Genomic DNA, 16,892 nt, shown 5'->3' with positions numbered 1-16,892 from the left:
TCGGGAACCCATCCAGTCCAGGAGCCTTCCCTTTCCTCATATGGAAGACAATCCTCTCAAGTTCTTCCATCAAGATAGGATGCAAAAGTTGCTCATTCATCTCCCTCGAGACAAGAGAAGGGATGCAAGCCAGAACCAGATTCTCCTCCACTGTTTCCCCCTGAGATTCTTTCCTAAAGAGGGACTAGAAAAACTGAAGAGACTCCCTAGACATCTCCTGCAAGGATAAGCACTGCTCACCTCTATCATTAACCAGAATAGGAATGGAATTTACGTGTCTCCTTGCTTTCACAGAGTTGAAGAAGAAAGTTGTATTCTTGTCCCCCTCCTTCAGCCAATCAATGTGAGCTCTCTGCTTCCAATAAATTTCTTCCCTAGTCTCCCATTCCTCAACCACCTTGACAACCTTGTCTTCCTCTCTAAGCAATTCCTCCGACAACCCATGCTCTCTGATTTCCTTGGTGATCTCACTCAACACAATTTGGGCAGCTTTCTTCTCATGAAAGATGTTCCCAAACCCTTGACGGTTCCACTGTTTAAGCTGATGCTTAATAATTTGCAGTTGCTTGGAAAAAGTGAACATGGCAGTGCCAAAGGCCGGCCTGCCTTTCCTCCACCAGTCCGCAACCAGATCCTATAAAGAGGGGTCTCGAAGCCACATAAATTGAAATTTGAAAGAAGGCGAGCGGGCAACCCGAGCCAAGGATGAAACCAACTTGATGGGCCAATGATCTGACCCTCTCCAATCAAGAATCTCAGAAGTTGTGGACCACCCCCCGCCAATCCAAAAGCAAGAAACCAGAAAGCAATCCAACCATTCAGCAATCCAATTCTCACCCACCCTCCTGTTGTTCCAAGTGAACAAGCCATTGCTAGGCTTGATGTCAACCAACTGCAGCCGGGAGATACTATCTTGGAAGAGGATTAAAGATGGTTCCAACCTCATAACACCCCCCTTCTTCTCACTCAACTCCAGAATGGCATTGAAGTCTCCTACCATAATCCAAGGCTGAAAAGGGGCCAACCTTCGCATACCAGCCACATGAGACCATAAGTTTTGCTTACCCTGAATATCAATGGGAGCATAGATATTTGAAAACAAAATGACTTCCCCAGTCTCGAGACTAGATAGCACCCCGGATATCGAGGATCTGGAAGTGGCCCACCAGACAAGGCGGAGCCTTAAAGGGTTCCAAAGACAGGCCACCCCTCCTGAGGAGCCAGCTAACCCAACACACTGACATTTGCCTCGCCCCCATAGCTTTGGCACAAGACCCATCATACTCTCCACTGAAATTTTAGTTTCTTGCAAGAAATGGACATCAGGTGAATGATTCCTAATCAAATCCCGAACAACTTTTTGTTTAGGGCCGTTGTTCAAGCCCCTTACATTCAATGAGAGTACAATCATTTGGGAGGGTTGGAAAAGTGAGAATCCAAGGTCTTTACTGACCTTGACTCAACCAAATTCTCTCCCATCATTTTGATTTTATCCACATCCTTCTTTCTGCCAGCCTTTGAGATTTTTTCTGAGGCACTTTTCTTAATATCCTTCTGATGTAGACCTAGGTGAACAAAAGACTTACTAGTCCTAGCTCCAGCCGGTTCCAATTTTAGGGCTATCGGGGACCCCTCCCCCCAACCCAAATTTGCCTCTGAATGAGGAATGAGTCCCAACTCGGCCCCTACAGCTTGCTCCATCTCCATTTGTTGGTTTCCAGTCACTACCAAGGCCTGGGAAAAGTCCTCCCTAAATCTTTCCGGTGCCCCCCCTGAAGCCCCCTGGTCCAAAGGGGTTAACCCCAGATTCACTTCCTATTGGCTGAGGTCGTCCAACACTTCAAATTTGTTAAAGGTATCTCCTCCTATCTCTCCTGAAGGGACCTCTTCTGGCCTTGATTTCTATTCCTTGTCTTAACTGGAACAAAACCCTCAACACCCACAACATCAGTCACCATAGCACTTTTGCCTTTATTAGCCCTATCTTGACCCTGGACCGGTTGTTGAGGTTGGTGCACCACTAGTTTATATCTAGGGCATTTACATTGTAAATGACCATACTCATGACATAGATGACAACGAAAAGGTAAAGTCTCATAGTCTAGCTGTTGAACCCATGAGTAAGAACCCACACACATATCTACAACATCTGGTAATGGTTTACTAAGATCAATTTCAACACAAATGCGCGCAAAGGTCATTACCTTTCTCCCTAGGGTTTGTGATGAAGATCCCACTGGTTTCCCCAGTAGTGCTGCTAGCATCCGTAACATGTCCTCTCGACAACATTCCACTGGAAGACGTGGTAACCGAACCCATACAGGGACCCTGTTTGGGAGCTCCTCCGAAGGGTTAAACCCTGCATGCCAAGGTTTGATGAACAACCCCACCTGGTTGTAAAACTATGGGCCTCCTTCAAAAACCATATTTCGGTCCTCCATACAGTTGAAAGTAACCATGAAATAGTTGTTCGCCAGCAACATAATCTCCATTTCCCCATCTGGTGCCCAAGACCTCTGCGCCCAGTTTTCCAAGAACTGCAAGTATACCCTCATTCCCAGAAATTTGCAGTAGAGCGAGTGTTTTGAAAAGTACTCAACGTCTTCCGCTATCATCTCCAAAGGAATGACCAACTTCGGCCTTTCACTGCATCTCTCTAGACACCCATTAATCTTTGTAAGGCAAGAATTACCAGTACTTCCAGTCCCCGGTTCTGAGGAGAAAAGGTTATTGGAAAATGTCTTCATATTTTGAGGTGGGGGTTTAGAACCCACCGCAGCACGGAAATCCATGGTTGGAGCCGCATGAGAGGCCTCACCACCAAAACCTGACATCGGAGCTCGAATAGATTTAAAAGGTGACAAAGGGCAACCAAGGACCCCAACCCAAAGAGCCCCTTATGAAAGCGCTGCCCCTAAGGCTCCCCCCTTCCAAGCTCCTCTTAAAGATGCCCCCAAACGGCCCCCCCAAACCCCATGGGAGTCCCACCGGAAGCCCACTGACCGCAGCAGTCTGGAACCCTTCCTCCCGCTCAACCACCCCTTACTCCCGCGTAGCCAAACCTTCCCCCGACGACCGGTGTAGCAGCTCCTAGCCCGCCGCTTCTAGCTCGCCACTCTCCCCCGACACCCTTCACTCCCCTCCCCCTCTGCGCCTGCAACAAACGCCTCCGGCAAGCTAGGGCTTCGAAACCCTAGCTCAGCCACTCGAAGACATCTGCATGCACGCCATCCATCGTGAATTAATGCAATTAAGTGAATAATTAATATATGAATTATTTATTCCAAAGGGCATTTCTAAAAATATAAATTAATTTTTAATGGGTATTTCTAAAACCTATAGCATAAAAGTCACTTTTTCAGGACCCTACCATGCCCTTGTATGCCAAGCATAATTTGATTCAAATGAAAGTGTTTTTTTGAATTCTTTTGGAAAAAGATTTATAACACACTCACCTTTGATGAGGATATTTTTTGTAATTTTTTTCTGAATACATTTTTTTTTTAGGCTTAATTGTTGTTTTGAAAAACTCTCGCGTACAACAAGCATAAGTTGACCTAAACTTATCATTTTTTTTATTTTTTTGAAACTTTATTGAATTGTATAGAATTGTCTCTAGTTTGATGCCATATAATTTTTTTTCAAAAAAAATTAGAAATAAATTTGTTTTTAAAAATTATATATATATATATATATATATATATATATATATATATATATATATATATATATATATATATATATATATATATATATATATATATATATATATATGGAATCTAGATAGTCTCTTTTTTAATGGGTTTTTATTTATTCAAAAAAATTTGAAAAAAAAAAGTCTTCAGATATATGTCGAGAGTCAGTATTTTGTATGGACACTGACATGGCCTTCAAGTTGCAGGTCAAACCAGGTCCAAGGCTAATGGTTGGCTCTCCAAGCCTTTTCCTAAAGCAAAATCCAAAGGGGAAACAGGGCCAAAATTTCATTTTTTTTAGAATTGGGACCTCGTTTACTAATTGGGATTCTGTTTAGGATTTGAGATCTCGTTTGCTTTTTTTTTTTAATTTAAAGAGGCAAAAAGCAAATGAGATCTTGTTTAGGATACAAGATATTGATTCGAAAAAGTAAATGGGATCTTGTTTGTATTTTTACCATTTTTAAAAATTACTGTTGTACTTTTAATAGTCATTTTTTGCAGTGATTTAGGAAATTAGGGTTTCACCAATTAAGATAATAAAACCAATAATCTTACCAAATAAACCTTACATTAAAAGGGGGAGGAAATATAATAGATGTAGCCACAATTCAATTAGGAAAAGGGTTGTGATATCAATTAAATTTACTTATAGGTTGTTTCCCCTTTTAGAGTTGAAATTTATGTGAATTGTAAGGTTTAGGGAAAAATAATGGATAATTGAAGTGAATCAGAAATAACAAAGTGCGACAAACACCAAAGAAAGCCACAAACAAGGATTTGAGCTGAAGAAGAGGATCATAACCTATTGTTGGAAATTTGTGCTAAATTTTTGGGACCATGGTGCTAGGTCGCCTTAGTCTTGTAACTCTTGGATGGGCAATTGAGGTTTTTTTTCGATCTGGGAGACACACAAGATCCACTATTGGAAGTTCAAGCAAAATTCTTAGGACCATGGCAATAGGTCACCCTAGTCCTCCGATTTTCACTCCTCAGAAATCTGAACTTGTTTGTCATCATCAACTCTCTCGAGATCTTTAACCACAACTTTTAAATCAACTTCCTACACACAAAAAGAAAGGACAAGGGTTGTGGATAGGGGTTTGTCTTAGGTCAAACCCTAGTTTAGGAATTAACCTTGAATTGAATTGAAGTATGAAATATAAATAATGAAGTAAATGTTGTAAGATATACCTCAAATCTACAATGGTAGATAGAATATTGATGATGCAATGTTCTTTGGATACAATCATGAATGTTGAATGAAATAACATGGCAAACACATGAACATGAATGACCAAATCAAACACACATGCTTGCATGAAGATTGATATTACTTTTCTCCATGATGCTTGAAGGATGCAATGTTTCCTTGAATTCTTGAGAATGCTTTATGGATGCACGAATGATTGGGTATGTGTGTTAACAATTTCTTTTGGGTCTAAAATAAATTGATAGGATGTCCTTATATAGGGTTCCCTAGGTAAATTACCAATTATCCCGACCTTCAACAATCACATTGAGGCATGGAGACCAAAATCCATCAGGGAGGGGGAATGCCTACCCACATTTAAAATGGGTCATGTTTAAGGAGGACCAAGGTTCCATGACACCATGGTCCAAACAAGGGCACCAAAATGCCCTTGTCCTCCAAAGGCGGGATGATAAGCCATTAAACAAAGGGGACATAGCTCTGGGATGGGTTCCACTTAGCCATGTATGCAAGTGACATCAAATCTAGAGTAAAAGGGGTCAAAATGGTCCTAAAGGGAATGGAGTAGGACATGCTAAGGTAGGAGCACAAATATGAGGTGTGAATTGTACCGGTTATAATTTATGATGCTATAGGATGTTAAGAAACATTAGTAAAAATTTAAAGATGCATCCTAAAACATTGGTAAGAGAAACAAAGATAAAACAAGGTATTGAAAATGATCCAAACAACCAATGTTGGAGTTTTAGTGGTCGAATCCCAAGGTTTGATATGAAATTGAATATTGAAGTGAAATATTTGGTTGAAAAGTATTGGCATGATAACACAAGGGTATCGTCTAATGATATATATGTTTTGGAACTAAGAGTGGGGTTGAAAATTCATGATCATCATCCAAAACACATATTAGACACAACTCAAATTGAATTTTATAGAAAAGTTTTGGATGGTGTTTGTTACTAGGAGATATTACCATAAGTCAAAGATCATTTGAGAAATGAAATCCCTAGTATGTGAAAATTAATAATCAACGAATCTCTTGTTGTTGTAAAACACATGTGCAATTTTGTTATTATTATGATGTTTTTTGATATATACATTGTGTTCTGCATACTAACATGCTTATGTAGGAATGTGGTATTGATAGTCCACCTTAAAAAATCAAGGAATTTGTAGCAGGTTTATTTTTTGAAAGATCTAATGAGCAATTATTTTATTTAAGTTCATGTATTTCTAGACAATGTACTAGTTGTGGCATTTTTTCATTATTAGTAGAATATACGCACGAGAGTAGCGAAAATGAGTTTGGACAACAACTAGTAAATGTTAAAAGATTTAAGAATATTGAGTATCCTTTAAAGGATGAGATGTAATGCCCACCAAAATACCCTAGAGAAAATTAACCATCTAATATGCAAATAGAGATTAAAAAAAATTATAACATCATCTAATGCATCATATATAAATAAATACCCACATGCATTAAACATTTATTTACATGTTATATCCATATCCATCAAGAGCATAAACATTTAAACACCATACACAAGCGGAAATAATTACAACTCATCAACATCTTTCCCTAGGGTATCTCAATGTCATTACTTAATATATCACTAAGAACATAACATCACATTCACTACTACGATACAAATCCACTTTATCACATCTTCTTATCATTTAATTCTTACAATAATATAAAAGAACTTCCATATATCTAACTACTACGAACACATTCTAATATATCTCAAATGCCATTAAATTCCTTTGGATTCATTTTTAAAGCACCAATTCCAAATGTTCCTAATTCCAATCTCATACTATCATCATAACATCGTTATTCCATTTCTAATTTTATCTATTACATGTTGAAGCAATCACTGGTGAGGAGGGACCTCAAAGAGATCAATCCAGACCAGTCCGCAAGAGTAAACACAACAGAAACACGGATATGATGGAGGTAATGTAGAACAAATAGTTTTATTGCATGAAATTTGATTACATCCAATCGGTAACAATTGGGTTACAACATACCGACACATAGGCTTGGTAGAATAGGTCACAACCGGGACCTTGAATCGAAAGATCTATCTTCTAGGCACAATCTATCTATCTGATACTTTGATAGATTCTAATTGATTACATTCTATATATATATTGATCCAAAGGATCCAGTCGGCCCAAAAGGGATCAAAACCTGAAGAACAAGACCTAACGTGCAAAAAGAATAAGGTCGACCTCCGCCAAGAGATTCCTTCGAAAAATCCAAAGGATGAAATGTAAAAGGTTAGCCACAGGCCAAGAAACATCAAGATCAATTCTCAAGGCTCTGAAAGCTTCATAATGGGTTCCAATAGATCACCAGAATAGGTCTCAGGCAACTGTTAACAAAGGAACAACTGATAACAAGAAATTGTCATGGAAACCGATAGTGATATCTTATCAGAAAGTGATCCAAATGAGATGTGGTCTAAAAGAAAGAAAGATGATCAAGTCTTCAAGTAGAATCAAACTCCATAGGATCCAGTGATCCAAAACCAAGACACACAGAAAGAAAACTGAAACTGCAACAAAACATAAAGGAAAATATTTTTGGTTGATGCAAGATTGTTGCGAACCAGGGATGCTCCTACATCAAACATCTGGGGTTAATGAAAAGTGAGCCTCTCACTTTTCTTGGGTCAAAGGGAAACCAAGGTAGTCTACCTCTGCCTAAGTAATCCAAGATGAATCTTCAACTGGTCTTCTCTTCCACTTCACAAGATATTCTTTGTACTATTTGTTTCGGGTACTACGCTCAATCATACTATCCAAAATCTCTTCAATATGATCTCGTTCCTTTTGGGGCAATTGTTTCTCAAGGTCTGCAATACTATCCCCACTAAATTCTGGTTCATGGTACTCATGAAGATCTACAATGTTGAATATAGGTGAAATACTTAGACTATTTGGTAGCTCCACTTCATATGCATTTCCAGAGCTGAACTTTCTCAAAATCTTACAGGGTCCAAACTTCTTCATCTGCAACTTATTATAAGTTCCAATCGGGAATCTCTCTTTTCTCAAATATACCATCACTTCATCCCCAACTTCAAATTCCTTATGTCTCCTCTTCTCATCGACCTTCTCTTTATATTTGTTTTTCATGTCTTCCAAATGTTGTTTAACCTGAATATGCAATGCTACCATGTGATCTACAAAATCTTCTACTTCTGAACTCTTCCGGTCTTCACTGCTAATGTCTCTCAATTCTGCTATTCCTCTAGGATGCACTCTGGTAACAATCTCAAAAGGTATTTTTTTGGTACTTATATTCACTGAATTGTTGTAGGCAAACTCTTGTTGTGCAAGGATCAAATCCCAACTTCCAGATTTTCTCCCACTAAACATCTCAACAAGTTTCCCAAACTCCGGTTAACAACTTCTGTCTGTCCATTAGTCTGTGGATGAAAACTGGAACTGAACTTCAAATCTGTCTTCATCTTCTTCCAAAGTGTCCTCCAAAAATAGCCAACAAACTCAGTGTCTTTGTCTAAAACTATGCTCTTAGGTAATCCATGCAATCTCACCACTTCCTTGAAAAATAGGCCTGCTACATATAATACATCATATGTTTTATTACAAGGTATGAAATGAGCCATATTTGAAAATATATCCACTACCACAAATATAGAATCATTCCTTCTTGGTGTCTTAGGCAATCCAAGTACAAAATTCATGCTTATATCCTCCTAAGGTCTTACTGGTACTGTCAAAGGTTTATACAATCCCACACTCTGACTACTACATTTTGCAACTTCACAAACTCTACAACTTTGCACATATCTCTTAACATCCTTATGAATCTGGGGCCAAAAGTACTGCTCACTCACCAATGCAATTGTTTTGTCAATGCTAAAATGTCCAACTAAACCTCCACTATGTTTATCTTTTATCAAGTTTTCTCTCATGGAACTCGTAGGTATGCACAACTGAACTCCCTTGAATAACATCTCATCTTGAATGAAATAATCCAATCATTTGCTCCTATCAACCATAACCAGTTCTCTACATGCTTTCCAAGGTTCTGCAAAATCCAGGTCCTCATCATACAAGGTCTTCAAATCTTCAAACCTAATACTGCCACTCTCATTTTTGTTAGCAAATTCCTTCTCCTACTCAATGCATCAACAACTTTGTTAGATTTCCCACTTCTATGCTTCAACACAAAGGTGTAACTTGATGCAGGAGCACCTGAGCACCTGAATGCTCAAATCCTAGCAGGCATAACATTTTATTGCAAATTAAGAATGTGTGTTTATTTTATGCTTCTAGTAGGTTTAATAGGTTTGTTTTGTGGTGTCATAAGGTTTGGAACTCATTTGTGTTAAGAGTTTCCAAGATTTTGTTTTTTTTTCTCAGTGGGCCAAAAATTGTCAATTTTGGGTCCAAATGAGAATTTTTGAATTTTTGATGTTGTAAAGCCTTGAAAGGCATTGGAGCATGTTTATTTAGTGTTTCTAATGATGTTGAGTCATTGGTTTGAGTGCCAAGTCACCGGGAGTCAAAATACAACTTTTTGAGCAACAAAAGTTGTCAAAAGTTGTCAAAAAGTTGTCAAAAAGCTGTCATAAAGTGAAAAAAATGACTTTTGGTGGTTTTGGTTAGTTCCAGCCTGTACCTATCCATACAATGGCTTCAACAAGTTGGCACATGTATAAAAACCATGTTCCAATCATTGTATGGGCAGTTTACATTGGAAAAATAAGAAAAATACTTGCTTTGCTCTTATTTTCTGTGAGTTTTTTAACTAGTTTTCTGCACTTTTTAGAGTACAGTCCGTACCATGGCTCCATGAGTCTGTACTGCTCCTATTTTTGGTTGATGTGATCTCCTTTGATGTTTTAGTAGTGATTGGAACAAGTTTTATTTTAAGTGTTCTTGAGAAAGGCATTATTTTGTGGTTCCAATGGAAGATCATTCATGGTCCAACTGATTTCTTCAAAGTCTCTTCATCCATGGCTTTGGGGAAATTTGTTGGATCCTCTGTACATACTGTACCATACATTTATTTTCCTTTCCTAGCAATGCACAAGTGTTTGTAAACCCATGGCAAGTGTGTGAAGTGAGTAACTTGGCTTGGGTATTCTTAATGTTGTGTGAATGGTACTTTGTTGTTCATAGCACTGTACTTTGATATGTTGAAGAAGAATCAAGTTGGCAAGAGTCTTAATTGTATTTTACCATCCTTGTCTCTCTCATGACTTGGTTGGATGCAAGAAGAAAAGGTGTAAACAGGCTGTAAGACAGTGTGTCACTGTTTTCATTATTAAAACCTCATTGCCAACCTTCATAGACGACAATATGGAATGATGGATTCTTTTTGTCATGCATAATGGAATGTATTTGCAAGTGGTTTCAATGTTGAGATGACAAGTTACACAAATTGATTGTAAAGGACCTAAATAAGGATCCTAAAACAGTGTACTCTTTGTCACAGTCATATAATGTTGTCATACTTTGTGGCATCCTTTTGAATGTTCAAACTTACAAGCTCTTTGGAGAGGTTATGTGCATTATTCTATCATGCCATTAACACCTGTTTGCAGGCCAAGGACAGAGTGAAGAAGCCAATCAAAACAAAGGAATAAAGTTACAACTGTGTTAAGACTGTCAAAGTGCAGTGATGACGGTTGAATGAGTAGCAGTCATCAAAATTCCTTTCCTATTTGCTTTGCAAGATGTTCCAACTTTTGTCAGATCATGATTGCATCTATATTTGATATACTTTCATTGTATTTGGTTTATTAAGGTGGAAAATGTGTGCAAAACCTTAAATACATTGTTGTCCCAGTCATTCAGACTGTTATTTTTGTGTAAAGCAGCAGTATGGCATTTATTTGACAGAATGAAAATATTAGTAGATGAGTTTTGAATCCTTTAAAGTGTTTGGTATATGTTGTAGCAAGGTTTGGAGCATTTAAATTGGTCTACTATCATGAGAAAGAATTGTAAATTGCAAACCCTCACTAGAAACCTCAAAAACCCTTGAAAATTGCATATTTTGTGGGACAGTCCTCAAACAGTCCGTATAGTACTTTCCATAGAAAAAATCCTTGAGCTCTCATCATAAAATGACCACATCTCCAAGGGTTTGTCATGAAGTTTAGTAGGCTGAGCAGGGTGAACAAATTTCATAAAAAACTAGGGCTAATTCTAGTAGCCTTTTTGGAGCAATTTTGACAATTTCATGAAATCGGTAAGGAAGGAGAAGAAAATGATTGTTTCAAACCATCAAAATTGGTGAGTTGAGACCTGAGACACCCTACTACATGCTCCATAGTGTTGCACTAAGTCATTTGTTCAAGATGACCCTTTGAACCTAGAAGTTGCCTTGAGTATTTTAACGCTCCTTGTATCCAACTTAGAAATTTCCATTCTTGAAAAGTGAAGGATAGTCATCATACCTTGCAGACCTATCCAGATGCTCAATCAACACTTTAATATGATTGAATTCCTTAAAGGTGCAAACAAGATTTGATAAACCATGGTTCTCCAACAGTTGCCCATTCCTGGAAGAGAGGAGATTCAACCAGTTGGACAACCAAACTTGTTCATTTTTGGTTACACACAAGAGGACCTCATTTCAGATTTGAATGCCTTAGCATGGAAGGTAAGGAGGAGTGATGTCTAATTCAATAGGGTGCAAGCAGTGTTGAATAGAGAGGAGGAGATAGGAGAAAGGTTTAGAAGAATCCCATTTGTGCCTAGGGATTTGGGAAACACATTGAGAACAAATGCCCACCAACCTCAAAAGGAGACTAACTTCTCTCTACCTCCTCATCATAACTCTACAATAATTCTACCCATCTCATATAACTCTAATTCAACTTACTCTGTCTGTTCAAATAATGCAAAGCTTGATGATTTGTATACAATACAAACTCGTTAGGCAACAAGTAGTGTCTCCATTTCTTCAAGGCTTGAAATATGGCATTAAATTCCTAATCATAAACTGAATATCTCTTCTGGGCATCATTCAATTTTTTACTAAAACAGGCTACTGCTCTCCCTTCTTGACTCAAAACTGCTCCTATTGTTGTTCCACTTGCATCACAATCCACTTGAAATACCTTATTGAAATCCGGTAAAACTAACACAGGTTGCTCAGTCACTTTCTACATTAACAATTCAAAACTTTTGTTTGCTCTGGTGGTCCACTTGAGTTCCTTTTGATCTCCTCTCATGGTCTTAGTCATAGGGTTACAAACTAAATTGAATTTTTTGATAAATTTCTAGCCAATCCATGAAATTATCTTACCTCTCCAATGCTTTCTGGTGTAGGCCACTTAATAATGGCTTTCACTTTCTCAGGGTCCATCTTCAAACCATCCTTAGATATCACAAATCGTAAATAGACTAGCTCATCCTTCATGAAAGTGCACTTCTTGATATTGATCAGCAACTTTTCTTCTCTCAACCTCTATAAAACTTGTCTTAACTGCAACAAATGCTCCTCTTTTGTTTTATTCAAAATCAGAATGTCATCCAAATACACAATAACAAACTTACCCAATAATTTATTCAACACCTCATTCATCAGCCTCATGAAAGTGCTCGGTGCATTAGTCAATTCAAAAGGCATCACCAACCATTCATATAGTCCTTCATTTGTCTTAAATGTTGGCTTCCACTCATCACCTTCTTTGATCCTGATATGATAATATCCACTCTTTAAATATATCTTTGTAAAGTATTTTGCTCCACTCAAACAGTCTATTATGTCATCCATCCTAGGCAAAGGAAACTAGTATTTCACTGTGATCTTGTTTATTGCTCTTGAATCAGTACACATCCTCTAGTCTCCATTCTTCTTAGGTGCTAATATTGTTGGTACTGCACAAGGGCTCAGACTCTCCTTGATCAAACCCTTCTTCAATAACTCCTGCACTTGTCTATTCAATTCTTCATTCTCTGCCGGTGTCAATCGGTGTGCATCTTTGTTAGGCAACTAGCTCCAGAAACCAAGTCCATGCAATGACTAATACTTTTAACAGGTGGCAATCCATCACACACTTTATCTGAAATGATGTCCTCATATTTTGTTAGCAAATCTCTTATCTCTTCCGGGTGTTCTCCTTTCAGTTTCGGTCTCTCAGTCTTTTTAGGAATTAAGTCAAAACACACATTCTCATGTCTCAGTCCATCCATGAATTTCATTCCATCTACTAAAAAGATTCTGGTATTTGTACAGACTTCACCCTTCAAAGTTTCCTCCAAAGGTAACAAGGTTTTCTTCATCCCATTGGCCACAAAAGTGTATGTATTCTTCCTCCCATCATGTATTGCTTGTCTATCAAACTTCCAAGGTCTTCCCAATAAAAGATGACAAATATACATAGACATAACTGTTGGCTATTTGGAGGAATTAATTATTTGTTGCATTGATGTTTTGTCATTGATGTCAACACTAGTTGTTTTGGTTGTTTATCGGTATCCTTCTGGTCCCAGTGTTGGTGCCCAAAACCACAGATTAGAAAACTTAAGGGTTTGCCAAATCCTCAACTAATCCAACTAGCTTTGGCCAATGAATAGGGATGGTCGAAGACCAAATCCCTCTGCACTTAAGGCTCCAATGAACCTAGGTGGGTATACCTCTTCCTCTCAAGCACAAAAAGAGTTATTTAAAGTGGATTTAAGCTTTATGGTTAGCAAATGCAAAACTAGCAAATGATTGTTCTACAATTATGCTTTATTATGTGCTTTAAGTGAATGCCTTTGCAAAGAAATGGTTGTGAATGTATATTGAAAATGAGATTGCTTTCAGGACCTAAAAGACATATGCATAGATCGGTTCATATAGGATTTGGGAAGAATGTTTTTCTGTCAAGGACCTTGAAAAATCAATAACAGACCAGTGCCTCTATCCAGGGATATATATGACACTTTGTGGACAGAATATCTTATCAACTCAAGAGACAATTTCTCATCAACAATGAAGGTTCAATATGTGTTACACAAACAATAAGAACTCAATCTTTCAATTAATGCAATATCATGTGATTCACATCATAGCAAATCTATACACAGATTTATCAAGAGGACAAATATAATAATCAACACAAAAGTGTGTACAATATTTGGAAAAGAAACAATGAACCTTGTATATTAACCTTCAGGGAATGATTGCATACATAAGCTACACTTTTAGATACTCCATTACAAATTGCTTGCACAAAATGGTACTTCTTCTTCCTATAGACTTCCCTAATACATATAACTTGCAGTCCTTCCAGGCAGCATGATGTTCTATATTGACTCCCACCTCCTCTGTCATAGATTTTGGTATCCTGTTATATACATAACTGAAGGGATGCAAACAAGCTTCAAACTGATGCATCTATTCCGAATGACTACCTAATTTACAACTGAAGATACGTAATTACAACATGACAAACAACTAAGATCACGGACTGAGATCTTAGGCATTCCCGTAGTTTCTTCCGCTTGTATACTCTTCAGTGCCATTGTTTTTCTGGTAAATAAATCCTTCGGCTGTATTGACATAAGTTCATTTTATGTCCCTCCAATGCCTCAATGACCTCAACATTTCGATCCACACTCTGACTAAGCTTCCTGCATTATCGGTATAACGCACCTCGAAGAACTCCTTGCAACTCACCATCCGCCATAACAGTCCCATCGGGATTCGACATAGCATAAAAATTCTCCTCCTGATGTCCTGATGAGTCTTCACTTTATGTTACTTTATCGATATAACTCACATCAATATCCCCGCAGGTGCTTTTATCTTCATCAGGGGTCGAAATAGCCTTTTTCTATTCCTCCCGAAGTCCCGATGTTACTCCGATGCACTTTTATGCTTTATACCTCCAAGTCTTCTTTATTAGTATAGGTAATATTGATGGTTCTGCCTTCCAATTCTCCATGTCATCAGGGATTGGCCTAACTATTTTTGTACTATCCTGATATGGTCTTTTTCTCTGATGGACCTGCCTTCAATTCCCTTCAGTCATCGGGTATCGGGATAGAGTTTTTCATTATTTCCGATCTCTCGATGCTATAGGTCCATGATCTGTACTTCCTTTTCATCATTACAAGTTACACCGATAGCCTCATAGGTTATCGGTATAGCAATTTTTACACTTTTCCGATAAGCTGATACATGCTGATAGAAAACACCCTCCTTCTGCCTCATCGGAACAAGCTATCCCAATGGTATGACTTTTCTAAGAGCGCGCATCATGCTGAATATTATTTAAGTGCTCCAATGAATCTGCCTTCTGATTTATCAGTATATGTCATGCTGATAATCCTTCTTTTGCTTGCCAATGTTGTTTCATTGGGACTACTTATGCTGATAATTGAAATTTTGCAGTTTTGAAAAAATGAGTCATCCACCATGAATAGTAGTGATCCCAGCTATCCCACAGGGTCTGATACATACTTGACATTCCTGAAACAAGTGATCCTTGGAGAAATTTACTTGTGCTAATAAAGTTCCTGCACATGCAAACTAGCAGTAAATGCTCATTTGATAGGAAAAAGGCCTCCATATAGCACAAAAATGTTTTGTAAAAATATGTGCTAACACCCAGTAAGATGTTTGGTTTCTGGTTAGATTAGATCATGATGATCTGGTGTGCTTCGGTATGTTTTGTTTATGGGATTGGCTTATTCATGCTACTCAGATTCATTTTCAGTCAGTTGGTTTTTATCTGGTGATTGGGTGCTATCATGTATGCTGGGAAGCTTGGTTTGTTGTTCCGACGAGGGTTTCACCGACAAATCTTTGTTGAAGATATTTGATGTTATGCATAAGTGGTATTGGTGCGGCTTCTGGTAGAGATTCAAGATGTTGATGGTGATCATGTTCGAGACTTAGTTGATTGGGATCATTGCTTTAATGTGTGTGGACCTAAATTGGGTCCCGGTATTATCTAGGTTATGGACTGGCTTAATGTAACGTGTGGATTGTACTTCTTGATGTGTTTCTGGGATATCTTATGGGTTGGATATTATTTGTTTGGTCTCAGGCTGACATGTTTTGTAATTATGTAATTGATTTATTATCTGGTGGCTGAGCTTATTGTTTGTGGTCGAGGGTTTGTATATATATTATGTAAGATCTCATTGTAGATCATATGTGAGGATGAAAAGGATATGTAAGGAGCGAATAATGTAATAATCATTCATGCAGAGGATTTGGTCGATCTTTGGTGATCAAGTTTGGTTTATGTAAGAGGATTTAGTCCTTCGATATAGAGCTTAACCGAAACTATATTCAGGCATAGGAGATGCTATCATTGTAGTTCATTCATTCTTCCATATTGTAGTATGGATTTCTATGTAGTCAGTGAGACTCCTTTTGTGATGAGCAATGTGCTCTAGGCTGTTGGTCTTCTTGCAATCACATACTTACTGTAGAAGTATTATATGATTATTGGTAGGCTTCCCACCATGGGTTTTCCCTTTACTGAGTTTTCCACGTACAAATATTGGTGTCATGTGGATGGTATTTATTCTCTGATTGTTGTTTATGCTTAATTGGTTAATGCATTCCGATATTGATCTTTTGGGTTCCAGTATTAAATTTTTAATTTCTTAAGGTTCTGGTGATCTGGTGACAACTTATTCACCCCCCCTCTCTCAGTTGTCTTCTGGTTATTTGAACTGTCTAACAATTGGTATTAGATCTTTGGTCCTCTCCATAGAAGCTTAACCTCTTCAGGAAGATCCTATGGCAGCTAATAGTTCAAGTTCATCTAGTTCATCTCTTGCTATCTTTTGGAGAGATATTCTTAGGCTTGATGGAACAAATTATAGAGTATGGAAGATTCGTATGGAGACTCATTTGAGATGTCTTGGTAAGGAAATTTGGGAAATCATGGAGAATGGTGTTACACCTTATAATCTGGCATCTGGCAGTCCTCCTCTAGAAACTTGGATAAGGAGCTTGAGAATGATTGTAGAGCAAGAGAAGC

The sequence above is a fragment of the Cryptomeria japonica genome, chromosome 1, assembly GCF_030272615.1.
Source record: "Cryptomeria japonica chromosome 1, Sugi_1.0, whole genome shotgun sequence".
Classification (NCBI taxonomy): Eukaryota; Viridiplantae; Streptophyta; class Pinopsida; order Cupressales; family Cupressaceae; genus Cryptomeria; species Cryptomeria japonica.
The sequence above is the reverse complement of the archived record's forward strand: the minus strand, read 5'-3'. Positions refer to the sequence as shown.